The sequence below is a fragment of the Miniopterus natalensis genome, chromosome 10 (genome assembly GCF_054644295.1).
Source record: "Miniopterus natalensis isolate mMinNat1 chromosome 10, mMinNat1.hap1, whole genome shotgun sequence".
NCBI lineage: Eukaryota > Metazoa > Chordata > Mammalia > Chiroptera > Miniopteridae > Miniopterus > Miniopterus natalensis.
In genome coordinates this window covers 41,383,583-41,410,787 of record NC_142090.1, presented here as the reverse complement: position 1 = coordinate 41,410,787, position 27,205 = coordinate 41,383,583, and the positions used below count along the sequence as shown (strand labels likewise).

The 27,205-nt window shown below is 37.8% G+C and overlaps 1 protein-coding gene across 1 annotated transcript in view; it reads right to left on the bottom strand.

Annotated features, from left to right (window-relative positions):
• Positions 1 to 27,205, bottom strand: part of NRCAM (neuronal cell adhesion molecule) — a 320,485-nt gene that overhangs the window by 121,698 nt on the left and 171,582 nt on the right. The gene's annotated exons all lie outside the window — the stretch shown is intronic.

Here is a 27,205-nt window from a genome sequence, read left to right as displayed (position 1 = left end):
GGGTTGGTTTTAGGATCCTTTAAATCATCAGCAGATGATGATCACAAGTTTTTAGTAGGACCTAGTAGTTGAATCCTAAAGTATTCTGCAAATATGATTTGTGTGCTTTACAATTGAGCAGGAAGAGGGTCATTTCATGAGTAATTATAACATTAGGTAGAAGGTGACTAGTGACACAGATACAATAAAGTACTATGATTGCTGAAAAAAAGGAGAAGTCAACCCCAGATCAATCAAAATTGAAGGTGATGGTATTTGATGTGGACTTTGAATCATTCCATCCATAAAATAAAAAGAGCAGGAAAGCCCTGGCCAGGTGGCTCAGTTGGTTGGAGCACTGTCCCGTACACAAAAAGTTGTGGGTTCAATTCCCAGTCAGGGCACATCCTTAGTTTGTGGGTTCAATCCCCAGTTGGGGCACATACGGTAGGCAACTGATGATGTTTCTCTCTTACATCAATGTCTCTCTTTCTAAATCAAGGAACATATCCTCAGGTGAGGATTAAAAAAAAAAAGGTGATGTTAATTGAGGAATACACCCAGGAAACAGAATAGTTCAATTTGGCAGAAGTGAAATGAAGTAAAAGGTGATATACATCCAGAAGAGGAGGTTGAAGCACTTCTGGGAGAATACTGCATGTCTAAGTTTGAGGTCTTGGGACATGAATGACAGTTTCTATTGTGGTCTTACGAGGTGTTTATGCAGTGTGTGGCACCGTTGTCCACTTGCTGCCCTCCTTCTTGCACTCCTTTTCCTCAGGATCCACAATGTCTTTTATTTCTACCTCTCTGATATTCTTTCCCAGCCCCTCCTTAGACGTCTCTTCCTCCACTCATCCTATATATCACTCATTCCCAAAATTCTATCACTTTTCTTAAACATTTCTTGTCCCTGAATTCTACTCTATCATGTATTCACTTCTCATACAACAATAGTACAGTGTTTAAACTACTTTCATGTGCTTGGAATTCAAACTGGAACCTATATGCCATCTACCTTTTTAAAAAAAAAAAAAAATTATCTTTATTGTTGAAAATACTACAAATGTCCCCTATTTTCCCCCATTGATCCTGTCCACCCTGCACCCCCTCCCCCAGCCTTCACTACACTATTGTCTGTGTCCATGGGTTATGCATAAATGCATATAAGTTCTTAGGTTAATCTCTCATCACCCATTCACCACCCCTGCCTTCCCTCTGAGACTCCTCAGTCTGTTCCGTGATTCTATGTCTCTGGATCTATTTTGTTCATTAGATTCCACATATGAGTAAGATCATGTGATACTTGTCTTTCTCTGACTGGCTTATTTCACTTAGCATAATACTCTCCAGGTCGCACCATGCTGTCCTAATGCTTGATATGATTTCAATCTTCTTGAACTTGTAGAGACTTGTTTTGTGTCCTAACATGTGGTCTATCTTTGAGAATGTCCCATGTGCACTTGAGAAGAATGCAGCTTGGGGGTGAAATGTTCTGTAAATGTCAATTAAATCCATCTGATTTAGCGTGTCATTTAGAATCACTGTTTCTTTGTTGATTTTTTTGTCTAGAAGATCTATCCAGTGAAGTCAATGGGATATTAAAGTCCTTTACTGTGACTGTATTGCTGTCTATCTCTTCTTTAAAGCCCTCCAGAAGGTTTTAAAAAAAAAATTTTTTTTTCCGCCTGTGTGAGTCTTTTGTTCTGAGGTGGGTCTCAAGTAGACAGAATATATTTGGGTCTTGTTTTCTTATCCATTCAGCTACTCTATGTCCTTTGATTGGAGCATTTGATCCATTTATATTTAAGATTATTATTGATAGGTACTTATCTATTGCCATCTTATTTCTTTATGACTATGTTTCTTATTCTCTTTATTTCAACGTTTTATTGGAGTAGTCCTTTCAACAGTTCTTGCAATGCTAGCCTTTTTTTTTTTTTTTTTTTTTTTGCTTGGGAAGCTCTTTTTTTTCCACTATCTTTGTTGAATGATAACCTTGCTGGATGGAGTATTCTTGGTATATGATTCTTGTTTTGCATTACCTTGAATACTTCATGCCATTCACTTCTGTCCTATAGAGTTTCTGATGAGAAATCAGCTGGCAGTCTGATGGGAGCTTGGTAGGTAACACATTGCTTTCCTCTTGCTGCCTTTAAGATTCTCTCTTTGTCTTGAATTTTTGACATTTTATTATGATGTGTTTGGGAGTGGGCCTATGTGGGTTCCTCTTACTGGGGACTCTCTGTGCCTCCTGAATTTGTATGACTTTTTCCTTGAGCAGGTTAGGGAAGTTTTCTGCCATTATTTCTTCAAACAGGTTCTCTAGCCTTTGCTCACTTTCTACCTCTTCTGGTACTCCTATGATGCGAATATTGTTACGTTTAATGTTGTACCACTGCTCCCTTAAACTGTCCTCCTGTTTTTCAATTGTATTTTCTTTTTGGTTCTCTGATTGAGGGATTTTTTTTTACCCTGTCTTCTAATTCATTGATCTGATCTTCAGCTTCCCCTAATCTGCTGTTTATTCTTCCAATGTTGTTTTCATTTCTACTATGTCATGCTTAATTTCCTTCATAGCTTCCATTTCTTTTCTCATGCTTATGATCAGTCCTTAAGCATCCTTATAAATATTCTGAACTCTATATCTGATAGATTGCTTATCTCCATTTAGTTCTTCTTCTTGAGAATTCTTTTGTTCTTTCATTTGGGGCTTGTTTTTTTGTTTCCCCATTTTGGCTGCCTGTTTGGGTTTGTTTCTATGTATTAGGTAGATCTGCTAGGACTCCCAGTTTTTTTGATGGTCTCAATGTCAGACACTGTTTGTGACTGGCCTTGAGTACCCTGTTTGAAGTTTTCTGCACTCCACAACTTGTGGATCCCTGTGCTGGGACTGGGTGTGTTTGGACAGAACCAAGATGTGCACCAAGGTCTGCTTTTCCAAGCCCTAGGTCCAGAAGCAAATCAGGTCACCATCTACTCTTCTTTCTCCTTCTCCTCAACTTTAAGAAGTCATATTGTGTAGTTGAGTGTTTCTCTTCTATCTCTATTTTTCACCTTCTCTAGATATCCTAATCACTTTCACTAGGCTTCTGGCTTCTAGCATCAATACATCCCAGTCCATTCTCCACATGGCTTCCAAAGAATCATTACAAAATCCTGATCACATGACTCCTCTACCCAGGTCCCAGGATTCCCAGGTTAATGTTCAGGCTGTCTACCTGGCACATCAGCCCCTTATGATTTGACACTTGCTCACATCTCACGTGATTCCCTCCCATACACACTTGTGGTTCCAGCCAATCCAACCTGCCTGCAGTTGTTTCAAGTCTGTACAACTTCCTAAATGTGGATTCTCCTTCCTAAATCTGGTTTCTCCTGCCTGCTTCACACTCTTCCTTCTCATTCCTCAAGTCTCAACCCTCTTCCTGAAAATCCTTGTGTGTTTTTTAAATCTGCACCTGAGAATATGCTTATTGATTTTTAGAGAAAGAGGAAGGGAGAGGGGAGAGAGAGACATTGATTGGCTGCCTCCAGTACCTGCCCAGACCGGGGATTGAACCCACAACCTAGGTATGTGCCCTGACCAGGAATGGAACCCACAACTTTTTTGGTATAAGGGGCAATGCTCTGACCAGCTGAGTCACCCACTGGCTGGGTCCATAGAAATCTTTGGAAATTCTTTCTCTGCATGAGATGTTTTTTCTCTGTGCCCAACTTGTGATTCTTACTGAACTATAACTGTTAGTTTACTCGTCTATCCCCAGGGTGAGATTTTTACTCTCACAAACATCTATTAGGAGCTCGCCATACTTCACTACACTTGTTTACAAGTCTGTCTCTGCTGGGAACCTATGAATGCTTCACTGGGGAAAGCAGGAAACACATCTTGCTCTGCTTTGTGTCTCATGCACTTAGCACTATGCCTGGCACATAATTAGCACTCAACTGAACAAGTGACTGACTAATCAGAGTTGTGTGGGATAAGGGTTCATTCATCTACTCATTGAATGACTCAAGCAGCAATGTGAACAACAGGCTGGGGTGAGACTTTGAGAGAAGAGAGTAATAGATGCTACTATGAAAAGTCAGGAGCACCAATGCAATTGACAGATGGCATTCATTAACTTATTAAATTCACTGGGTGTCTAGTTCAACTATCTGAGCTTTAAGTCTACCTAATGGCTTTATTTCTCTGTCTTCTCCCTCAGCCTCAGTCATTGGATACTAGATCACATCGCATCTTCAACATGACTGCAGGAAAAAACCGACCTCTCACCCTTTCCTATTCACCCAGTTCCATTCTTTTAGAGTAAAACACTATAACACTAACCCTCCCAGGAATAGCTGTTTGCATTTAATTGAAAAAAACAATACGCATTTGTTCACAAATGTGAGTACTGACTCCCTCTGGGGATACTATCAAGGAATATGTGATCAGTTTCAATCTGATTCTAAAAACAACCTTTACAATGGGTTTCAAGGTAGATATTTGATCTGGCCAGTCCTTCTTCTAAATGGAATTTCCAGCTTTCTCAGGGAAGACAATGGATTTCCCAGAGGCTAATTAGGAAAAGGGAGGGATTTACACTGTCATTGGATATCTTCTGAAATGCAGGTCCAAACCATTTCTAGGGATTCTTTCAGTGAAGCCCTACTATACAGGTCTCCCCCAGACTAGTGCCCTGATTGCTTTGTAGATAAAATGGTCTATAAATCATTGAGGAGCTCGTAACAAAACTCCTTTGTATATGCTTATCATTCACTAAATTCTGTCAGGAGTTAACAGAATAAGAGCAGAGATGTATTTTTGTCTCTTTGTAGGCAATTCTATCAGAAACTCCACCATCTATCTCTGAATACTCTCCTCCACACAGTCACTTGAGAAATTCAATACTCATTCTAGCTCTGTGGCAGCAGATCCTACCAGGAAGCTCCCCTTTTAGAACTGGCTTCAGTACCATATTAAAATTCACATGTTCTGTTCCTTTAGAATGGGTCAAAAAACTATTTCCATAAAGGGTCGGATAATAAATATTTTAGGTTTTGTGGCCCTATACTCTCTGTTGCAACAACTCAACTCTGGCATCATTGTGTAAAAGCAGCCTGCTTTGCGTGGTAGGGTTCTAATAAAACTTTATTTATGGACATTGAAACTTGAATTTCATGTAATTTTCACATGCCATGAATATTCTTCTGATTTCTTCCTTCCTTCCTTCCTTTTCCCCTCCCCTCCCCTCCCCTCCCCTTCCCTCCCCTCCCCTCCCCTCCCCTCCCTGTCCTCCCCTCCCTGTCCTCCTCTTTCTTCTTTTTCTTTCACTTTCTCTCTCTCTCTTTCTTTCTTTCTTTCTTTCTTTCTTTCTTTCTTTCTTTCTTTCTTTCTTTCTTTCTTTCTTTCTTTCTTTCTTTCTCTCTTTCTCTCTTTCTCTCTTTCTTTCTTTTTCTTCCTCTTCCCCTCCCTCCCTCCCTCCCTTCCTTCCTTCCTTCCTTCCTTCCTTCCTTCCTTCCTTCCTTCCTTCCTTCCTTCCTTCCCTCTCCTCTCCCCTCCCCTCCCCTCCCCTCCCCTCCCCTCCCCTCCCCTCCCCTCCCCTCCCCTCCCCTCCCCTCCCCTCCCCTCCCCTCCCCTCCCCTCCCCTTTCCTTTTCTTTCCTCTTTTTTTCTTTTTTCTTTTGTAGGAGATAGAAGAAGGGTTTCCACCAAGCTTGGTGATAGAATTATTCCAGAATGCCTTTGTTTTCACTTAGATCCAGTCCCACTCCTACTCTCTGCCCTGATTTGTTTTTCAACCATTTAAAAATGTAAAAATCATCTTTAACTCACAGGCCATACAAAACAGGCAGAGGGCTGGATTTTCAGCAGCAGTAGTTTGTAGACACTGCTTTAAAGCAATGCTCATCAGCCTTATGCACAGGTATAGTGCTGTTTATAAATGACATTTGGCCATTTCAGAAATCAAATTCAATGTCACAGGTGAAAATGAATTATATTTTTTGCTGATCTGACAAAAATAGGTATAATTTTGATTCATTCACACCAGAGAGCTATTGTTGTGTTGGTTGCTGTAATTTTTTATTTGACAATCTAAGGGAAAAGAGGTCAGTGCCCCTGACTAAATAGTCAGCTATTGCATGTTTTAAAATGATTGTGGCATACCAGTTGAAAATCGCTATTATATAGTATAGTTCCAGTACATTGAGCTTTTAAATCTTAAAAAATTCTAAATAGGAAATTTTTATGGCCACATAAAAGATGTTTGTGCATTCAAACTCTATACCAATTACATTTTCTGACATTAAAATGCATGTATTAGCAGTGGTTACTCAATGGTACATGGGAGTATATATCAGTATAGTATTTTGAGAACTGTAAGTAAGCTACTGTAAATGTGTCTCTCTATGCCATTAGTTTACTTTTATTTTTTATTGACTATTCCAATTAGTTTAGATTCAATGAGAAACTTTAATTTTAGCTCCCTTTATACATGGACTCACACACTTATTGTATTCCCCTATCTTTGCTTAACAGTATGTTTTACTGGAGACATGAATCCTTCTTCATGTTGGTAGGCAGTTTACATTACATTAGAATTTTCCCCCACTACTATCTCCACTGTCTAAATGCTTCTCAGGGTAAATCAGCAATCCACAGGGACCAGGGAGAGGAGGAGGAAGTACATAGATGAAGAATAGCAGTTGAGAAAGCGTTTCCCTTACTAAAAAGATGTCTTATAACTAACTATATGGGCCATCATTATTTTAATCTTTGGTACAGGTATAATTTACCTTCTGTGGGAGGGCATATGACTTATTTCTTCAGCCAAAGGTTATGATTTAGACCTTGAGTCTGTTATTACTTAAAATGGATTTTCTCCATTTCTATTTTGGGGGGACATGATAGGGGGTGGTGAAGATTGGCCTACTTGGGCCCTGGCTGGTTTTGCTCAGTGGTTAAAGCATCAGTCCTTGCACCAAGGTGTTGCGGGTTCGATTCCCGGTCAAGGGCATATACCTGGTTTGCAGGATCCCAGTCGGGCATGTTTGGGAGGCAACCAATTGATGTGTCTCTCTCACATCGATGTTTCTCTCTCACTCTCTCTCTCCCCCCTCCCTTCCACTCTCTCAAGTATCCTTGGGTGAGGATTAATAAAAATAAAAGATAGAACTACTTGGAATAGCACATGCAGTGAATTGGGCTGGGATTTCCCAAAACAAAAGTTATCTAGGGCTCAGAGTGGTCACAGTATATGCTCCCTGTTTTAAATAAAAATGGAAGCTAATCATTGGAATAACTATAATAGTATGATCAAAGAAATTTGGCATTCCATTAAAAATAGTGTGTACACTGCCAACAGTATAAAGAGAAGAAGTACAGATTCTCTGCCTCTAAGTAGTTATTTAGGTACTTTACATATGTTTGTAAGCTTTTTAAGTGTTTGTATGACTCATCTTTGTTTCTCTTCTCAAGATTAGCAGTGTCTGTCAGGCCAGCCACACCAAGAAATGATTGTAGAATTAAATTGAATCAGCAGCTAAGTCACAGAAGTTAAGGCCTCAGAGCCTTATCTGGGAATTTCTCCCTAGCAGGAATTTTGATCTGCTGTAGATAAAGGTCTTCTAACTCTGTGGTTCTCAAAATGTGGTCTCCAGACTACTAGCATCAGCATCACCTGGAAGCTTGTTAGAAAGTAAAATTCTTGGGCCATACTCCAGCCCCACTGAACTAGGAACGCAGGAGGGGGGAGTAGAATCAGTATGGCAATACATTCTTCAGGTGATTCTGATACACACTACAGTATGACAACCTCTGTAGGATCAAACTAATAATGGTACTGTGGCATCCCTCCTTTCCTGAAAGAAAGCCTGCTAGGAGGAAGCGATACATTTCCCACATTTGGGGCAAACCTATGGTGCCACTCAATATAAACTTAGGATTTAGATAATAGGTAGGCTTAAACATTAGTCTCATCAGATTTTGAAGGCCCATTTCATCTCAAAGTCTCAGAGGTCAATATTGAGTGCTAAATCCAATAAATTTGTCAGAAGGAAAAATAATACTGTCATAAGGCATTTATCCTTTTTGCCCTGCTCTAACTTGCTGCATGAAATGTGGACATTACCAGCAGTCAGGTTCAAAGAATGAGGATGAGGGGCAGAGCCGAAGGAGGGAAGAGCAGAAATCAGGTTGTGTCTTTATTATAACCTGTGGAACACTGTATTTTCCTGAGCTGAGAAGTGCCAGACTTCTTTGTCCTGAATAAAAATATTACTACTTCATGTAACTCATTCTTTTCCAAGTTTCTTTCAGCTGAACACCATTCCTATTTTATACAAAAGCTAAAAGCCATTTCCCTCAAACATTTAAAAAGTAATCATTTATACCCTTAAAAAGTTGAATCAGCCACTATCAGCATAGGACAGAGCAAGGTCAACAGTACAGAACAAAGTAGGCAGTTCACTCTTTGTGATTACAACTGTCTAAACATTTCTCACAGATTTCATGTGGCAATGTTTTTCTGAATGTCATTTTACAGAAGTTAAATAATAAAGAATTAAAGTCAAAACTTGTAAAGCTAATCACAGAAAATGAACTGTAATCGTTTTTTGGAAGCTATATTGCATCAACATTTGAATATCCATTATTCTTTTCCTCATTTCAGCACTGTACACCATCAGTATCTATTCTTTGAGAGTTCTGTAAAGGCTATAGAATCTGCTGATTGTCATCAACTGGCTACTGAAGTCACAAAGCTCTGCAACACCACTGGACCATGGCAAATGTAAAAAAGATAGTTAACTGCTGGAAAGAGGGCTTCTGTAGCCAGATAAATGGCATTACAAAGCTGGAGTTACAGTATTCACATCTAGGCACTTTCAGAGACCAATCTGTACATGAGCATGAACAAAATCGCCTGGGATTAGTCACATTTCCAATGGTTCCACAGAAAAAGAAACTGGCAAATCCAGAATCTAATCGTTTAGCTGTTGGCAGATGAAATATACAAGATCAAAAGAAAAAAGCTGTGTTTCTGGGCAACTTCTTCCTCCATATACTTCTAATCCAGCACCAAATTAATCTGTATACATAACTGTTTTGAATTAAACATGCCATGAAGATATTTTATTATCTTCTGCATTTACTTTGGGTAAATGCTACTTAATTTGACTCCCTTCTGAGTAATTAAAAATGTATTATCTCAATGGAAAATATAATTAGTTTCATTATGCAATTTATTTTTGGATTAAAAATAGCCAGATAGCAAGCAAATGCTCAGAGGTCATAAACCTGATTATACATAATTAGAAAACCAGAAATTAATACAATTTAATGATTGGCATAACAACATAAAGAAAGACAAGTTGACTCCAAATTGTTTGTTCTCTCTAATGTGTCTTTCCTGACAGTTAAACATGGGTCATAAAAACTAGCTTATGACAGCATCACCAGTGTTTTGTTTTTTTAAAAAAAATTAAACTTTATTTTTTTAGAGTAGCTTTAGACTAAAAACAAAATTGAGAGGAAGGTACAGATTTTTCACCTATTCCTTACCTCTACACATGCATAGTCTCCCCCATTATCAACATCTCCCATCAGAATGGTACATTTGTTACCATTGATGAACCTATTTTGACACATCACAATCACCAAAGTTCATAGTTTATCTTAGGGTTTACTCTTGGTGTTGTACATTCTGTAGTCTTGGGCAAAAGTATAATGACATATACCTATTATTATAGTATACAGAGTATTTTCACTGTCTTAAAAAAATCCTACGTGCTTTGTCTATTCATTCCTTTTCCCATCCCAATGCCTGGCAACAATAAATCTTTTTACTGTCTCCATAGCTCTGCCTTTTCCAGAACTTGATATGCTTGGAATCCTACAATAACGTAGCCTTTTCAAATTGGCTTCTTTCACTTATTAATATGCATTTAAGGTTTCTTCATGTCTTTTCCTGACTTGCTAGCTCATTTCTTTTCATCCCCGAATAATAATCCATGGTTTGAACGTTTATTTATCTATTCAACTACTGGACCTCTTGTTCGCTTCCAAGTTTGGTTATTATAAATAAAGCTGCTATAAATTTTTGTGTGAACGTTTTTGTGTGAACATAAATTTTCAACTCATTTGGATAAATACCAAGGATCATGGTTGCTGGATCAATAAGAGTATGTTTCATTGTGTAAGAAACATCCAAACTGCTTTCCAAATTGGCTGTACATTTTGCATTCCCACCAGCGATATGTGAGAGTTCCTGTTGCTCCACATCCTCCTCTGCATTTGATGATGTTAGTGTTCTGGAGTTTGGCCATTCTGACAAGTTTGTACTGGTATCTCGCTGTTGTTGTTTCAGTTTCTTTTTTGATTACTAAGGTATAACTGACATACATTATATTAGTTTCAGGTGCACAACTTAACGATTCAATATTTGTATATATTGTGAAATAATCACCACAATAAGTCTAGTTAACTAACATCCATGACCATACACAGCTATCGATTTTTTTTCCTGTAATGAGAACTTTTAAGATGTAAGTTCTATTCTCCTAGAAAATTATGAATATGCAACATAAGATTATTAACTATAGTAGCCATGTTGTATACCATATCCTCATAAATTATTTATAACTGGAAGTTTGTATCTTTTGACTCCCTTTATCCATTTTGCCTGCCTCTCACCCTCCACCTCTGGCAACCATCAATCTGTTCACTGTACCTATGGTTGGTTTTTTACAGAATTTATTTTCAATTCCACATATAAGTGAGATCATATGGCATTTATCTTTCATTGCCTGACTTATTTCATTTAGCATAATGCCCTCAAGGTCCATCCATGTTGTCGCATATGGCAAAATTTCATTCTTTTTTATGGCTGAGTAGTATTCCATTATATATTTATATAATGGAATCTTCTTTATTCATTCATCCATCGATGGACACTTAGGTTGTTTCCATAACTTAGCGGTTGTAAATAATGCTGCAATGAACATGGGGGTGCATATCTTTCCAAGTTAGTGTTTTCATTTTCTTCAGATAAATATCCAGAAGTGGAATTGCTGAATCATATGATACTTCTATTTTTAATATTTTGAAGAACCTCCACTCTGTTTTCCATAGTGGCTGAACCAATTTACATTTTCACCAATAGAACACAGGGGTTCCTTTTTCTCCACATACTTGCCAAAATTTGTTATTTCTTGTCTTTTGATAGTAGTCATTCTAACATGTGTGAGGTGATATCTCATTGTGGTTTTGATTTGCATTTCCCTGATGATGTTGAGCATCTTTTCATGTAAATGCGGGCCATCAATACGTCTTCTTTGGAAAACAACAACAACAACAACAAAAATGTCTATTCAGATCCTCTGCCCATTTTTTAACTGAATTGTTTTGGGGGTTTTGCTATTGAATTGTGAGTTCTTTTTTTTTTAATCCTCACCTGAGGATATGTTTTAATTGATTTTTAGAGAGAGAGGAAGGGTGGGAGAGAAAAAGAGAGAGAGAAACATCAATTGGTTGCCTCCCATAAGAGAATCGAACCCTCAACATTTCAGTGTAGAGGATGACGCTCCAACTGAGCCACCCAGCCAGGGCAAATTTATGAGTTCTTTATATATTTTGGATACTAACCCCTTATCAGATATATTATTTGCAAATACTTTCTCCCATTCAGTAGGATGTTTTTTCGTTTTTCTTGATGGTTTCCTTTGCAGCGCAGAAGCTTTTTAGTTTGATGTAGTCCACTTGTTTATTTTTGCTTTTGTTGCCTTTGCTTTTGGTGTCAAATCCAAAACTTACCTATGTTTTCTTCTAGGAGTGTTATGGTTTCAGATCTTCTGTTCAAGTCTTTAATCCATTTTGAGTTAATTTTAGTGTATGGTTTAAGTAGTGGTCCAGTTTCATTCTTCTGCATGTTGTCCAGTTTTTACAACACCATTTATTGAAAAACTGTCCTTTCCCCATTGTATATTCTTGGTTCCTTTGTTGTATGTTAATTGACCATATATGCATGGTTTATTTCTGGACTCTTTATTCTGTTCCATTGATCTATGTGTCTGTGTTAATACCAATACCATACTGTTTTGATTACTATAGCTTTGTAATATAGTTTGAAATCAGGGCATGTGATGCCTCCAGATTTCTTCCTTCTTCTCAAGATTAGTCTGGCTATTGGGCTCTTTTGTAATTCCATACAATCATTTTTGTTTTAATATGCATTTTTCTGATGACATGTAATTTGCAGTATCTTTTCATATGTTTATTTGCCATCTGTATATCTTCTTTGATGTGTCACCAGTTTTTAAGCAATATATATATATGTATTTATTACATGTAAATGAGGAGAGTGATCATTGTTTCTTTTAATCTTGCAGGAAACTAATATATCACCACAGATTCTTGGAGAGGGGAGGGGAGGGGAAAGAAGGAAAGGGAAGGAGATAAAAGACACACAACTTAATCACTCCATAAGAGAAGTTGAACACTGACTATAATCTTAAACTAAATATTTTTTAAAAGTATCTGAATTGTAAATAGCCATTCTTTTCTGAAAGAACAATGTGGCAGTGTTAAAAAACTATTGGAATCAGAGAGCCTTTGTCCCAAACTAGTGGTCTCAAACTAAAATGCTTATGGGGTGCCAAGCAGTTAAAGTTAAAGAATGAATTTGCCCAGTGGAGGAATGAAGATGCTTACTGGGCAGCTAAGGGCCTGATGCTACTCAACTCTAGCTGACTGTGGTCAGGGAAATAAAAACCCAGTGTAGACCACCTACTTTTTTAAAAAAAGCCAGAAATTCAAATTTATATATGAAATTAACTTTTTAAAGTGGTAGCAACTAATGTAAAAGTGCTTGGTGGTTCCAGGATAAAGACACACATCCATGGCCAGATGCTGTCTAGACTTTGTGCTGCTACAAAGTAGTCATGGGTCTCCTTAAGTCTGCTTCCTTATCTGAAAAACACAGGTTAAAGTTTCTCTTGGCACCAGATGACTGTTCTGGTGCATTTATCTAATAAATTTCTTTACTTGTAAAGAAACTGTTTAGAAACTTTCTCAATAAGTTAGAGTATTAAAATAGATAGTATCAAAGTTTGAAAGGATACTCACGAAATGCTGATACAATTGTCATCAGAGACTTGGTTATTTCAGGAGTACGATTTATCTACAGAAGTTTCTGTTGTTAAATGTGCCACATCTAATTAGGTGAACAATCACCAAACAAGAAGAGACATGAAAGAAGTTTCAATTTTTGAGAGGCAAAGCTTCCTAGTGGTCAAGAACACATACCAGAGCCAGCCTGGCATGGGTTCAAAGTTCGTTTCCCCACCCTCTGTCTTACACAAGTTACCTAAGATTTCTGTGCCTCAGTTTATGTGTAAAAATGAGGATCACAGTTCCTACCTCACAAAGTTATTATGAAGGTTAAGTGAATTTTTGGTAGTGCTTAGAATAGTGTCTGATACAGAAAAAGCATCAGGAAAGAATTAGCTGTTATTATTACTAATATAAAATACAATAATAGCTAAATCCACCAAATCTCCTACACTGGTTAAACCAGCATTTTACTCTAGAATATCTAAAAGGAATGAAACCTAACCTTCACCCAATCAAGGCCAAAGTCAATGGTTTGCCTAAACAACTCCACTGGCAACTTGAAAATGAGGACCTAACCTGCCACAGTTCATAGAAATCTAACAGAGGTCAACTTAGGAAATGTGGGTCAATGCGGTGGAACAGGGGCCATTTGAAATCAAAGGGTGTGAATGGCTCATCCTTGTTTTCCACCCCCTTGTGATTAATTAACAGTCTTACTGCATGTACCACCAGCTGTATCCTAGCTCATATGCCTGACCCCAACAGAGGACTACAACAGTATAATGAAAACTGTGCTTCTAATTGTCCAGCAGGCAATCATGGCTTGGCTTGGCTAAGAAAGGCTCTTTTCACTCCCCTCCTTTCTGATTAACTAGATGGCTTTATAAATCCCCTTAGTAAGTTTATTTGTGGAACCCAAGGCTAGCCACCCTTCCTTCCTGCTAAGAGGGCTCAGCTGCTTATCTTTGGATGTGACCCATCAAAAGAAAACTGTTAAAAAAATTTTTTTAGTCTACTAAATTGACAAAAACCACCGATCTCACATCTTCCCAAATTTAGAAATGTTCTCCTGTATCATAAAGGAAGTCTAAGTACATACAAGACTGACAGAAATATTTTCTAGTTTATACAAAAGTCCTTATGTTTGTCTCGTAACAGGTCTGTGTAATGTCACTAATATTCACACAGAACTTTATCATTTCTAAGTGGTTTCCATATGCATTATCTTATTTAGTCCTCCAAACAACTCTTTTAGGTAGTACTATTATCATTCTAATTTTACTAGCAAGAGAAAGCTGAGGCTCAGAGAGGTTAAGCACCTTATACAAGATCACATGACTACTAAGTGTCAGATATGGGCTTGGTTTCAGGTCTTCTGATTTTAAATCAAATGCTCTTTCCATTATAATTATCTGTTGTCATTCAGTCCCACATCTGTCCCACTACACTTTGTATTACCAGAGCTAGGATTTTGCAAACTAAATTTCCACACTCCTTTTCCAGTTGTTTTTACATTTGGTTCTGCTAACTGGAGGTACTGGTGGGAAATACAGAATCATGGTAAAGACAAGATTCTTGGTTTTGCCCTAGCCAGTTTTGCTCAGTGGTTAGAGCGCTCGCCCATGGACTAGGGTTCAATCTGGTCAAGGGCATGTACCTTGGTTGCAGGCTCGATTCCCAGTCCCCGTTGGGGTGAGTGCAGGAGGCAACCAATCAGGTCTCTCACATCGATGTTTCTCTCTCTCTCTTTCTCTATCCCTCCCTCCCTTCCTTTCACTCTCTCTAAAAATCAATGGATAAAATATCCTTTGGTGAGGATTAAAAAAAAAAAGATTCTTGGTTCTGACTCAAAATTAGGCAGTTGATGGTGGTTGCTACAGTAACGGTGGGGCTGGTGTGATTCTTGACTCCAGCAGTCCAGGAAGGACCAGCACTTTTTTATTGGTTCCAACTTTGGTTGATATAGTATCTCTTCAGTAGATGCAGAATCAAATACATGTGTCTCCAACCCACTTGCAACAGCTGAAACAAGTTCTTGGGTTCCAGCTCAAGGACATTATGTGCTTCTGATACAGGTATCACCTCTTTTTCCTTTTTACTCCTCTAACACCACCTCTCTTTTTTTTCATCTCCAGCCTTTCTAATACATCCCCTGGTTTAAAACACCTAAAAATGGCTTCTGTTTTCCTCTGTACCTTGCTTTATACAAATATACCTGCTATATTTGTGGCAACACTTTGGAAGAGGGATATAAAGCAGAAGACATTGACCCTGCCCTGAAGAAATCTATAATCTGTTTGTGTAATAGAACTAATACAATTGAACCAAGAGTAAATAAGACACAGTAGATATATTCAAGGGCTGAGGTAAATGGTATTCAGACTATTTGTGCCATGGGAAAGTACATGGGTACTTCATCACAGATTCCACTTGCTTGGGGCAAGGAGTGGGACTTGCACTTGTCTTTTCCCTTCAGCACACAGTCAAATCCTTTTGCAGCCCCTCATCCAGCTCACGGTTCTGGTCTTCCAAATCACTTCCCCTTCCTGGACATGCCTGGTTTATACTTCCTGCCCTAAAGCCATCTCTGGTGCCAAGTTGTCTGCCCCATTCTTGTTCAGTTTCCTGTTCATTAGCTTCTGGCTCATTATAATATTAGCATCCCTTTAATCCACATTTGCATCATCATACATCAGAAACTTTTTGTTTATAGCAAAAAGGAGCACAGTTACAACACATACACAATTTGGGACAGAACTATTAGTACAATAGGGGTTAAGAGTGGGGGGAAAAGTGATTAAATGATTGCTATACTGTCAAACTTTTTTCAGCCCTTATTAAAGCTCTGATTTTTTTTCTCCCCTAAAATTGAAGTATTCTATGTCATTTGGGATTGAATTTTATTTATTTTTACAACAACTACTACTTTTTACTAAGGGCTTACTTTTTACCAGGTCCTTTGCATATGTTAACTCTTTTACACTTCTTCAAAACAGAATTTTTTCCCATTTACAGATTAAGAAAGTGAAGCCCACAGTGGTTAAGTTACTTCTCCATGTTCCTTACTTATTATTGGCAAAGCCAGGACTTGTGTTGTCCAATTAGGCTGTCTGACACCTGAGTCTGTACACTTGAAAACAACACTGAACTGGCCCTGTTTCCGTGGATGGAGAACAGCATTGTGACAACCACCAAATTATCTCTGTGGTCAGTGTCCTGTGCCAGAGGATGGCATCACGGGGCAGAGCCTCCTCAGGGCACTGAGGAAAGGCTTAACAAAAGGGGCTCCAGAACAGCTCAGCTCTTCTCTGTGCTACATACTGGGATTCTACACATGACTTTATCTGAAAAAGGCACCACTGAACCTACTGAAGGAGTGCATCTGGGCTAGTACAGAGTTCCCAAAGGTTGTGTGCAAGAAGCAAAGGCTACTTCTTTGTTTCACATAGTTGGAGATGGAAATCTGCACTTCTGCCTGCGGCACTTTCACACACCTCAAGGTCTTAAGAAAGATGGAAGAAACAGGGCAACTATTCAGAGAACCAAAGGTTTTTAAGCAATTGGCATTTTATCCTTATAACATGTGGACAAGGCTGAGCCTCTACACAATTTTAAAGCTGGGAAAGTTTCTCTATTGTACTTTTTCCAGTTCTGTACCAGTATCCTGATATCTTTCCCTGGAAAGAGCTGAAATATAGAGCCATCAAAGCATTACATGTGAATGGGATCTGGGAGGTTTCATTCATTTCGGCAAGGATTAAAAACTTAAAGTCCCTGGCAGATGGGAGAGTATATAGGTAACTCAGTGCTAATCTCATGTCTGCTATGTGATTGAAGCAGTAGCAGCTCAATAAATATAGAACTGAATTAAGGAAACCAAGTTCTAGCAGAAGTTTATGTTCCAGCCAGCAGGCCAGGGGGACTTCGAGCATCCTGAAATCACTACATGAATTCAGCATCAAGGGCAATCCTTGGGGATTGATAAAAATTTTTATTGTTGATAGGAAACAGGCTGGCTTCAGTATTTGTGCTGGAAAACAGACCCAGAAATTGGAAGATCATTAGAAACATTTTTCTAATTCATTGTGGTTTTGCAACTAGCAAATTAAATGAATTATTGGGGGAAACCCTCTAGGAAACAAATTATGATAATCCCTGTCCCTAAGTAATCTGTTTTCCTCTACCATTATAGAAACTGCTGGGTGACTTTGGCAGAATTCTTAATGTTATTTATATCTTGAGCAATGCAGTATTTTAATCTAAATGAGAGTACTAGGCAAAAAATCAAATTTCTCTGAAGAAAAGGGTCTTTACTTAAAGTACATGTGGCTGGGGCAGTTAAGAGCCTCCTCTGTGTCACTGCCAGGAATTAGTCACAAACCAAATGCCCAATCAGTCTTTGTAAACTTATGATTAGCTTTCATCCCAACAAAGGCCATGTTTGTCACTGGGATACTCACTTTTCCAGCTACTGGTTAAAGGATCAATGACACACTTCAAAGATTTCAGGAACAGTTTCAGTTCTTTTTGAAGGGCATTTGTTCTCTCAAAAACAAATACTAGATTTGTTCATTTGTTCCAAAAAATAAGGAACATTTCTTTTGATTGTTTTCCAGCTCTACCTCCGCATTTAACAATGGGAAACCACAATACCCTTTCCTACTGCTAGTGGAATTTGTGAGTAAGCTGACATTTCTGAACATTAGGAAGTCAGAATGTTACACAAAAGTGAGGAAGAATTTATTTAGCTAATGACATTAGCTGACAAAGGGCTGAAACTTTTTCATAAGTCTGCATTGATTCATTCATTAGCTCCTTCATCAAGCAAATTAAGCCCACTGTATGCCAGGCAGTATTTCTGGTGCTGGGATACATTAATGAACACAATAGACAAATGTTCCTGCCCTCATGGACCTTATACTCCAGTGAAGGGAGACAGATAACAACAAAATAACAGGTAATTATATAGTTTTTTAGGTGGTAAGTGCTATGAAGAAAAAAAACAGAACTAGAGAAGGAGGTAGGGGTTCCAAGGGTGTGTGTGTGTGTGTGCATGTGCGTGTGTGTATACATACATAGGCACACTTGCTCACCACAGGATCAGGAAATAGCTCACCAAAAAGTGATATTTGAGCAAAGACCCAAAGAAGAGGAAGCAAGCAATTAGAACATATGCAGGAAGAGTGTTCCTGCATGAACAGGGGACCATAGCATGAAGGCCGCGGATGAGATTGTACCTGACTTGTTCAAGGGACATTAAGGGGGCCAATGTACCAACAGCAGAGTTGGGGAGAGGAACAAGAGGGAGGACAGGATATGGGATTTGGCTTTGTACATGCTTAATTAGGATAAAGAAAAAGTAATATCCACAATAAAACACTTGATAATAAGAAGATAGTAAATATACAAGTTTAAATAAAATGCATGTTGTAAAACCATATTTTATTACTAATGATCATATTTAAAGAAAAAAGTACATATCAATAATGATCATTGTCTAAAAGACATCACTGAAATTATTATCATCTAATTAGGTGAGGGACTCATGTATAGATAATTTTACTGTGTGGTGGTTTAAGGGAGTTGTGGGACAGGGCTCCCCTGTCCAAAAAGATAAATCCTGTGCACAAAATTCTAGAATTCTACTACTTTAATGATAGGATTTAAGTTTTCCTTCCTTTAGATCTTCAAGGCCATTTCTTTTCCAGATTCTTCTATTAGAACACAAACACTGGGATAGGACTGGAAAGGGGGCAGGGAAAAGAGTAAAAAATCACTTATCAGATGATTTCTGAGAAGCAGTAGGCAGCTAGTTGCCTTTGATAATCCTGTATGAATAAAACATGGCCTGGGTTCCTGTGGAAGAGCTCTAGGGGAAAGAGGTGAGGTGGGAAGGTGGTGACAAGGTACAAAAAGCAAGCTTTAATTATGACTATTTCTATTAATGTGGACAGATGTCATGCCTGTGAGCAAACCACACTGATACTAAAATTCCAAGAACATTTTTTTAGATATAATCAGCCACATAAGAGATAAGAAAAATGGCCAACACTGATGTCACACCATCTTGTAGCAGGCAAGCATTCCTAACCATATTAAATTGTTTGTCCTAGAATTTTTCTTCATTCTGTAGCCATTTATTCCACACAATATGCACGGACCTGTAATGGATATTTAGAATCACAGGTGCAGTGTAACAATCTTGACAGCTTTTAGATTTATTATTTGATGTGAATGGATAGCAGTGTAATAGCTTTGACTTCCATATTGTAACCAAAAATGCAGCTACGGCTGCCTGCCCAATGAAAGCCAAACTCCTGAGACAGGTGCTGGTGCAAAAGGAAAGAGGTTTATTCAGGTGCTGTGGGACTTGGGACTCCTCTTAAAGACCATTTCCCACTTCCTGCTCAAGTCCAAGGCTCTTATAGAGATAAGAAGGGGAGGAGTATTTTTTCTATCCAATTATCTTTCTAGCTTTCTGCACCCTTGACCAAGTCCATTCATCTTTCTAGCTTTTGGCACACTGGGTATAAGAAGCACCCCCTGCACCATCTTGGGCAATGGAGGAGACTCTGGGTGCTCCCTGTCCATGGTAGTGGGGAGGGGGGCTTCAGGACCTGCCACTAGGAAGACTGGAGATGTCCCAGCCAAGGGTGGACATGGTGCCCACACATTTGTAAGAGCCAGTTGAAGTCCTGGGGCACCCCCTGGATCCCTTTGCACCCTTGTCATTTTATAGCCACCAACAGCCTGCTCCTCTGAAGTAGCCAGTCAGGCCTGCACTCTGGCTGATGATTGCCTACGGTAACAATATGAGACCTTATTTGTTATGTACACATAGCACATTGACAAGAATTCCCATATAATAAGATCTTCCCTTATTAAAGACTTAAGCACCTGATGGGCACATCTCTTGCCCAGGCAGAGGTGTGGTGGTGAAGCATATGTGTCCTGGAATTAGACTAACTTGGTCTGAATCCCTGCTCTACAGTTTACTAGCTCTGTGTCTATGGGCAATGTATTTAATGCTGAACCTCAGTTTCTTCATCTATAAAATGAGGATGGTCACAGGTTACTCTGAGGATAATATGACATAAAAACATGCTTAGAACATGTCTAGTACATAGTAAGCCTCATAAACAGTGACTGTTATTACAGTAGAACACAATGGTTTTCAGAGCAGGTACCACTGGGAATATTCAATTCCAGTGTTATGGTATTACTGTCTACATAAACATTTAATCCTTTCCACAACTTCTGTTGACATTTTTGATAGGTATGGACTAAAACAAAAGAAAAAAAAGAAGGAAAACCTTGATATTATAAATAAAATAGTGCTTAGGGAATATTTTGATTATTCTCAATTTTTACTGTAACACTGTGATAATTTTACCTTATTAAATATTGAACAAGGCCATCACCACTGGTAAGACATTAAAACATATTATATGAAGTTAAACTAATTTTTCTTTATGGAATACAGCCTTAGAGGATCGATCCCAGATGCTATTTTTACAACAAACATCTGTTTTCTAAAAAGTCATCATGTCATACATATATCTCAACAAAACAGAGAATCGTAAGACAAATGCATCCTTGGGTAAGTTGAGATGCTTTGAGAAAATAACTTGCCTCTATGTTGTGCCAAACTAGGGGCAACAATGTAACAAGAGCAGGTCAAGTAAGCAGTTCCAAAGAAGGGTGGCAGTTGTCTACCCTGGTGGAGGCACATAGCCCAGGAGGAAATTTAAGTTAATAATAAAGGGACTAGGCAACATTTGTATCACACCTGGCTTTTTACAATCTAGATTTTCTTCATTTTCTTCTCTAATTTATTATAAAATTAAAATTATGGTGCTAATTTTGTGACACTAAAATGTTTTATGAATCAACAAAAGCTCAATCATGAAAAAGAATGTTTTTAAATTCAAATACTTTTGATCAAAATATAATACTATCAACTCAGTAACAAAAAAACCTTTGTAAAAAATAAACTTTGTTTTACTTTACATTTAATCAGGAAACAAATTTTACTTACACTGAATGTATATTTCAATAGAACTAGATTTCAGCGACTCATAAATTCTCATTATAAATAATTCTTTATAAAGCTAAAAGAGGAAAATGCACAAGATTCTTTATAATCTCTGAATAGAGGTAAAACATTTCATTACAGTGAAGAATGTCAAGAAGAGAAAGGATAATTCTGATAAGAAAATGAATTTAAATTATAATGAACTCTTAAACATTATTTGCAATGAATTCTACATAAATTGAACAATTTTAAAATAGTGCTATTGCATATTCTAATAAATATGCCTCATTCCTTTTATCAGGAAGCAAATTACTGACAGATGATAAATGAAATTACATATAGATGCCAAAGTATATTATATGTCAGCCAGATTCAAAACAATGCAAGTAAACTATGGAAAACAAACCAAAAGCATTTTTCCATAGAAAAAATTTATAGAAATTAAAATAAGTATTAGATAGTTCTCCAGAAAATAGGTTCTATGGTCTACATGGATTACCAATATAATTTCTTTTTTTATTTTTCTTTTTTTTAAAATATATCTTTATTGATTACAGAGAGAGGAAAGTAGAGGCAGAGAGAGAGAGAGAGAGATAGAAACATCAATGATGAGAGAGTCACTGATCAGCCGCCTCCTGCACGCCCCCGACTGGGGATCAAGCCTGCGACCTAGGCATGTGCCCTGACTAGGAATCGAACCCCAATCGCTTGGCTCCTAGGTCGATACTCAACCACTGAGCCACGCCCGGCAGGGTGCCAATATAATTTCTAAGACAACAGGAACCAATGGAGAATTAGTACCAGGCACCTGGTAAATCGTTAGTAACAATAAGACTTAACTGGTAGAGCTGTAGAAGGAAGCAAACAGGGTGTCCCCATGGCATGAACCAAGTGACTGATTCCTAATCCATCCCATGTTTCTGGGATAAATGAAAGAACTGCCAAGTCAAATTTGGAATTTTTTTTTCTGCTTATCTTATGTGCATGAGAAGAAGAAGAGAAATTAGATAATTTTTTTATTCTTAAACTACAGTTCTTTTCCTTTTGATTGATTAAATAGAAGATGAATGGACAGTGATATGAGTTTTGATTATAAAATACCTAGGTGTTCAAAATGAAAAATTTCTATATATAAATTATGACTTGGGCATTTAAAATTATGATTTGGGGCATTAATTATGCCATAATTTGTCCATAAGTACACATAAATTTCCCCTGAAGCCAACACATAACACTAGGACACCATTTTTGAGACTTGTGATTCATCTTAGCACACACCCCAGGGTTAAGCTGTCTTTCATCTAGAAATCTAAAAGAATTATTGAAATGAAAATGTTTAATGTTTAATGGGCATTTGGCATGTGCCTAACTGATCATCCTTTCCATATAGTGACCACAGGACAAAAAACAATAACCACGAACATAGCAACGGAAACAAACAATGCAGCTGTTTCCCCTTACATTGAACTCGTTTGTCTGCTTAGTAATGGTGACATATTATCCCACGTTATTGCTTCAAAAAATGTTTCCAGTGACTCTTGGGAATGCTATGCCCTTGGCAAAATTTCTTTGTTTAGATCACAATTTGAGAAACTCATTTCAGCCTAAATTGTATACATTCTAGGTCCTTAGGTTAATAAGAGTTTTTGACCTTTTGGTTTCTACAGCCAGTTCTTTTCTTGGATGATTGATGGCATTAATTCTCCTCACATGTGGTCCATGGGAAACCACCCCACTTCAAAAAAACTGTACTAATTTTAAGGATAACTTGGAATGACCAGTTATCATGCTGCCAACTCAGTTCTCTGAGTTCCAGAGGTGGAACTCAACTAAGACTGTATTCGTGAAATAATGTAACAAAACTCCAGCTAGATTTAAATAAAATGAGGAGAGGCAAGGGGTTTCTGTTCTCCAGCTGCAGCTTGTTTGATTCCTGGCATCTCCATTTACTGTCCCCACAGCCTCTCTCTTAGTTTTGGGATGTCAGCACTCACGTATCTACCACAGGGATAGTTTCTGCTGTCCTTATAGTAACTACTTTCCTCATCTTCAATGTGCTTTCATTAAATTTTCCTAAAATACTGATGCCAAGTTAACCTTTTTAAAACAATGGTGGGCACACATCACTTCTCACTCAAGAACTAAATGGGTTCATGACTGAACATAATTCAAACTCAGTACAGTAGATTTACAATCAAACATATTTCATACTCAACATATTTATGACAGATTTTTTATCTTCCTCGCAAAAGCAGCCCTTCTGCACTTTGTATTCTGGTCAGTAACACCATCACCCATTCATCCAGCCTCTAAAGTCAGAGATCAAGCCCTGCTTTTCCCCATTCTTCATTCCCAATTGGCAGACAGGTCCGCTGAAATGTAATTTAAACTGTCTCTTTCTCTGCAGCCCCTCTGCTAGGATCCTGGGTCAGGCCTTCTTGCTTCTTATCTCTCGCCTACTGCTGGATTCGGGCTCCCAATTTCATCCGTCTATTCTGCATACAGTTGCCAGGGTATTTGTTCTCAACTTAGATCTAATTATGTGACTCCTCTACTGAAGTCCTTAAGTAGAATCCCATACACCTACCCCAAATTCCTGGTCCAGACAACACTCTCCAACCTGCCTTCACAGCACCTCCAATTTCTCCACCTTCAGTCACAGTAATACTCAAAGTATATCGACTGCAAGGCTTCAATAGAATGTGAACGGTCAAGCCATATGTATATAACTAAAGAGTACAAGGACAAGAACCATGTCTTTTAATTCAGACTGCATTATTCACAGTTCCTTGGAAATAAAGAAGCAATCAACAATGTTTATTAATGAAGATGGCCACCACATAGGAAGTACATGTAGGTCCCATACGTTAGTATTTTATTTGTATTAATAAAACCCAAATAACTCCAGAATAAACTCTGATTTATTGTCAGTAAAGTGGTGAGAGTCTAGGTTCCAGTGTGGGCAATGGTCCCACAAGTCATTCAGTGGTTATTGAACACTCTAGTTGTGAAGAATTGGGTTTGACTTTCAGCTGAGGAAAATGTTTTATAAAAGAAAGTCTTTTAATTGTTTACTCTTTACAACAAATATCTTTCCATGCTTTCTCTGTGTCTCTTGAATCACTTACTGGATCAAGGCAGCTACATTTCAGTAATAAAAATAATTTGGAAAAATTCAGCAAATCCATTATAATGTAGATATTTCAAACTTATTTCCTCACTGAACTTGGGGAATGCTCACCCTAGTGTTCAAAATTTTGTTTTGAGGAAAATGAAAATGTCTATCAATTTACCATAAAGCTGCTCAGAGTAACCAACAACCATCAGCAACACATGGAAAGACCCAGAGAAAATTAGTGGGAAATTTTTCTCAAGGGATGACTTCTGGTTTTGGTATATAACAAGCATTCATTTCAATTTAACAAATATTTACTGAGAATGAACAAAGTACTCAGGATGGTGTAAGAGGCTGCCTAAGACATATTTTATTTTTTTCCACTTCTCTATGTCAAGAAAGCTTTTTAAGGGCCTTTAAAAATCTATATTAGTCAAATAATTTATTTTGTATAACATATCAATTCAAAAACCTTTTTTTTTTTTTTTTTTTTTTGGTATTTCTTTTTTTGTGTACATCAAGTTCCAAAAGAAAAACATATCTTCAGTTAGATTCTCTGTAAGAGGGAAATGTTACATAATGAAGAAATATTTTATAGGACACTTGGAACTTGATAGATATATTTTCTAGGTCATTTGAATAACTTTAATATGGTAGTTTTGTCCAGTTATATTTGTCAGATTCTTTCTTAGCTTTGTTTTGTTGCCCCAGGGAACAAAGCCACTTAGGAAATTGAATTAAATACATGCTCTCTGTGCTTACTGACAAAAAAATAGAAACTTGGAGAAACCACTTCCCCTGAGCTACTTCTCCACGTGGATTGTTCTCTGCCTTCCATTCTCTCCTTTCATAACCTGTTCCTATGGCCTTTGGTTCACTAGGCTAACAGCTTCTGTCAGCAAGGCTTTTATTCAGTACAGTATGAAAAGCTTTGCAGGAAAATGGATTAATCACGTTCTCTGCTGCTCTTTGTTTACCCCTTCGGTTCTTGTAGAATTCAAGCAAACCAAGAAAATGCATGTCTAATTGCAAATTCCTTCTTAGACAGTTATTTTGGTGCATTTCTTTTTCAAATGTATCATATAATGAAAGAGTCTCTGAAAATCAAGTAAAATTAATTTTCCTAAATATGTCTTCCACATCAAATATATTTATAATGATTCAAACATGTATTTTGTGTACCTCAAGTTCCAAAAGAAAAGCTTATGTATTCAAATGCCAAGGAAGTAATTAAATATGTTACTTTTTTATTTTCCATAAATATCCCCTGTGAGACAGACATAAATAAGCATTTTAAAGTAATGCAATGGGATTAGATGTCATTAATCAAATAACAGAAGTCATGTAGTCTATGAGTCTCCAAAGAATATCTTTTAATGGCCTTATTACTACTAAATATAAATAGAATAAAGAATCTTTATGCAAGTCTTATTCTTGAAAATATCAGAATGCCATTCTTTGCCATTAACTTCATCCAATAATTAAATGGTATAAATATTGGTGACTTTACTACTTTATATAATAGTTTCATAATTCTCTAATATATAAAAGTTCCCCTCTTGTTCAGGACGAACTTGTTTGCTCTGCTTTCCCCAGTGCAAAAGAAGTTTTTCTGAAGAGAACTGATGATTTCTTGTTAAAATGTTACAGTTGGAGCCAAAGACAGGGAGGGCAACACCATTCTAGGTCAGAGAGTTTAAAAAGTAGCAGTAGAATTCTTATGTAAATAACAAGTAAATGATACTAAACAAATAAAAACTTCCACTCATTTTTTTCAAAACATTGGCCAGGCAGAACCCCGCCTATATGAGACTTTTTGGAAATAAGATATAAAAACATATGTGGTTTAATGGGAATTTGTAATACAGCAAGAAAAGTTATCACCCTGAATGAAGCTGACTGGAGACAGAATCACTCTGGCTGGGCCAGAGATGGGAATGTCTGCCTCTGGGAAGACTGGACTTCCCAAAGATGCCAAGTTCACCAAGTATCTAATGGCCAGTCTATTTGCATATCTTTTCCTGTTTCATTCCAGTGAAGTATTCCCTCAAGAAGTATTTTCAGCTTTTTATGTTTACAAAAACGTTGAGAACAACAAAAATGAAAATCAGGGCAGCATCACACACAGGACAGACAGGTGGCATAAGTGCATATACCTTTAGCTACAAGATAATTCCTTCTATGAACTTCATAGCGTATAGAGTCACTGCTACTTTATAGTGTAGAACACTTTTGTGAGACAAGACTGTTTCTGTAAAAAACCTCCTAGATCTGTTGCTTTATTTATAAAGGCACTGGTGTGAAATATACACCCAGAGACCATGTACAAATGGGCTCCTGTGAGCGACGCAGCAGGGCGAGGAGGCACATCCCACACACCTCAGGTGCAGTGGAGGCTTAAGGAGGCATCACAGGAGCACATTAATCAACACATTCGGGGAATGCATTAATCAGGGCTGCCCCGTCAGCTGGCATGCCCCATTGTTTAACCATGCATGCTAACGAACACGAGGCAGCAATATGTGGATTTCCACCATGCTGCAAGAAACAAAGCCCTCAGGACTGGCCCCATGCACCACATCCTACTCAACGACACTTTCAATAGAAATCATTCTCTCCTATATTCGCACTAGTTTATGGGCTTGCTTTCTACAGCAGTCAACCAGAAACAAAGACCCTTTATAGACCAGCTAAATTTGACAAAAGCTATAGAAATGCTTTCTGCAGATATGAAAACTTGAATCTTCCAAGAGGTTTTTTTCTTTGCCTTACAAAACGAATGCTGTTGTGAAAGGCAAAATAAAACAAAACAAAGCAAAGCAAAGCAAAAAAAAAAAAGCCCAAGCATCTACTTGTGTATGCAGTCAGATGTGACAGCGACATGCTGCATTACCAGCAGGGGCCTGGTCTGGCCTCCTGCTCCACCCTGGGCTTCATTTTCCTCCTGAGTAGTTCTCTAGATAACCCTCCTGTCAGGGTTT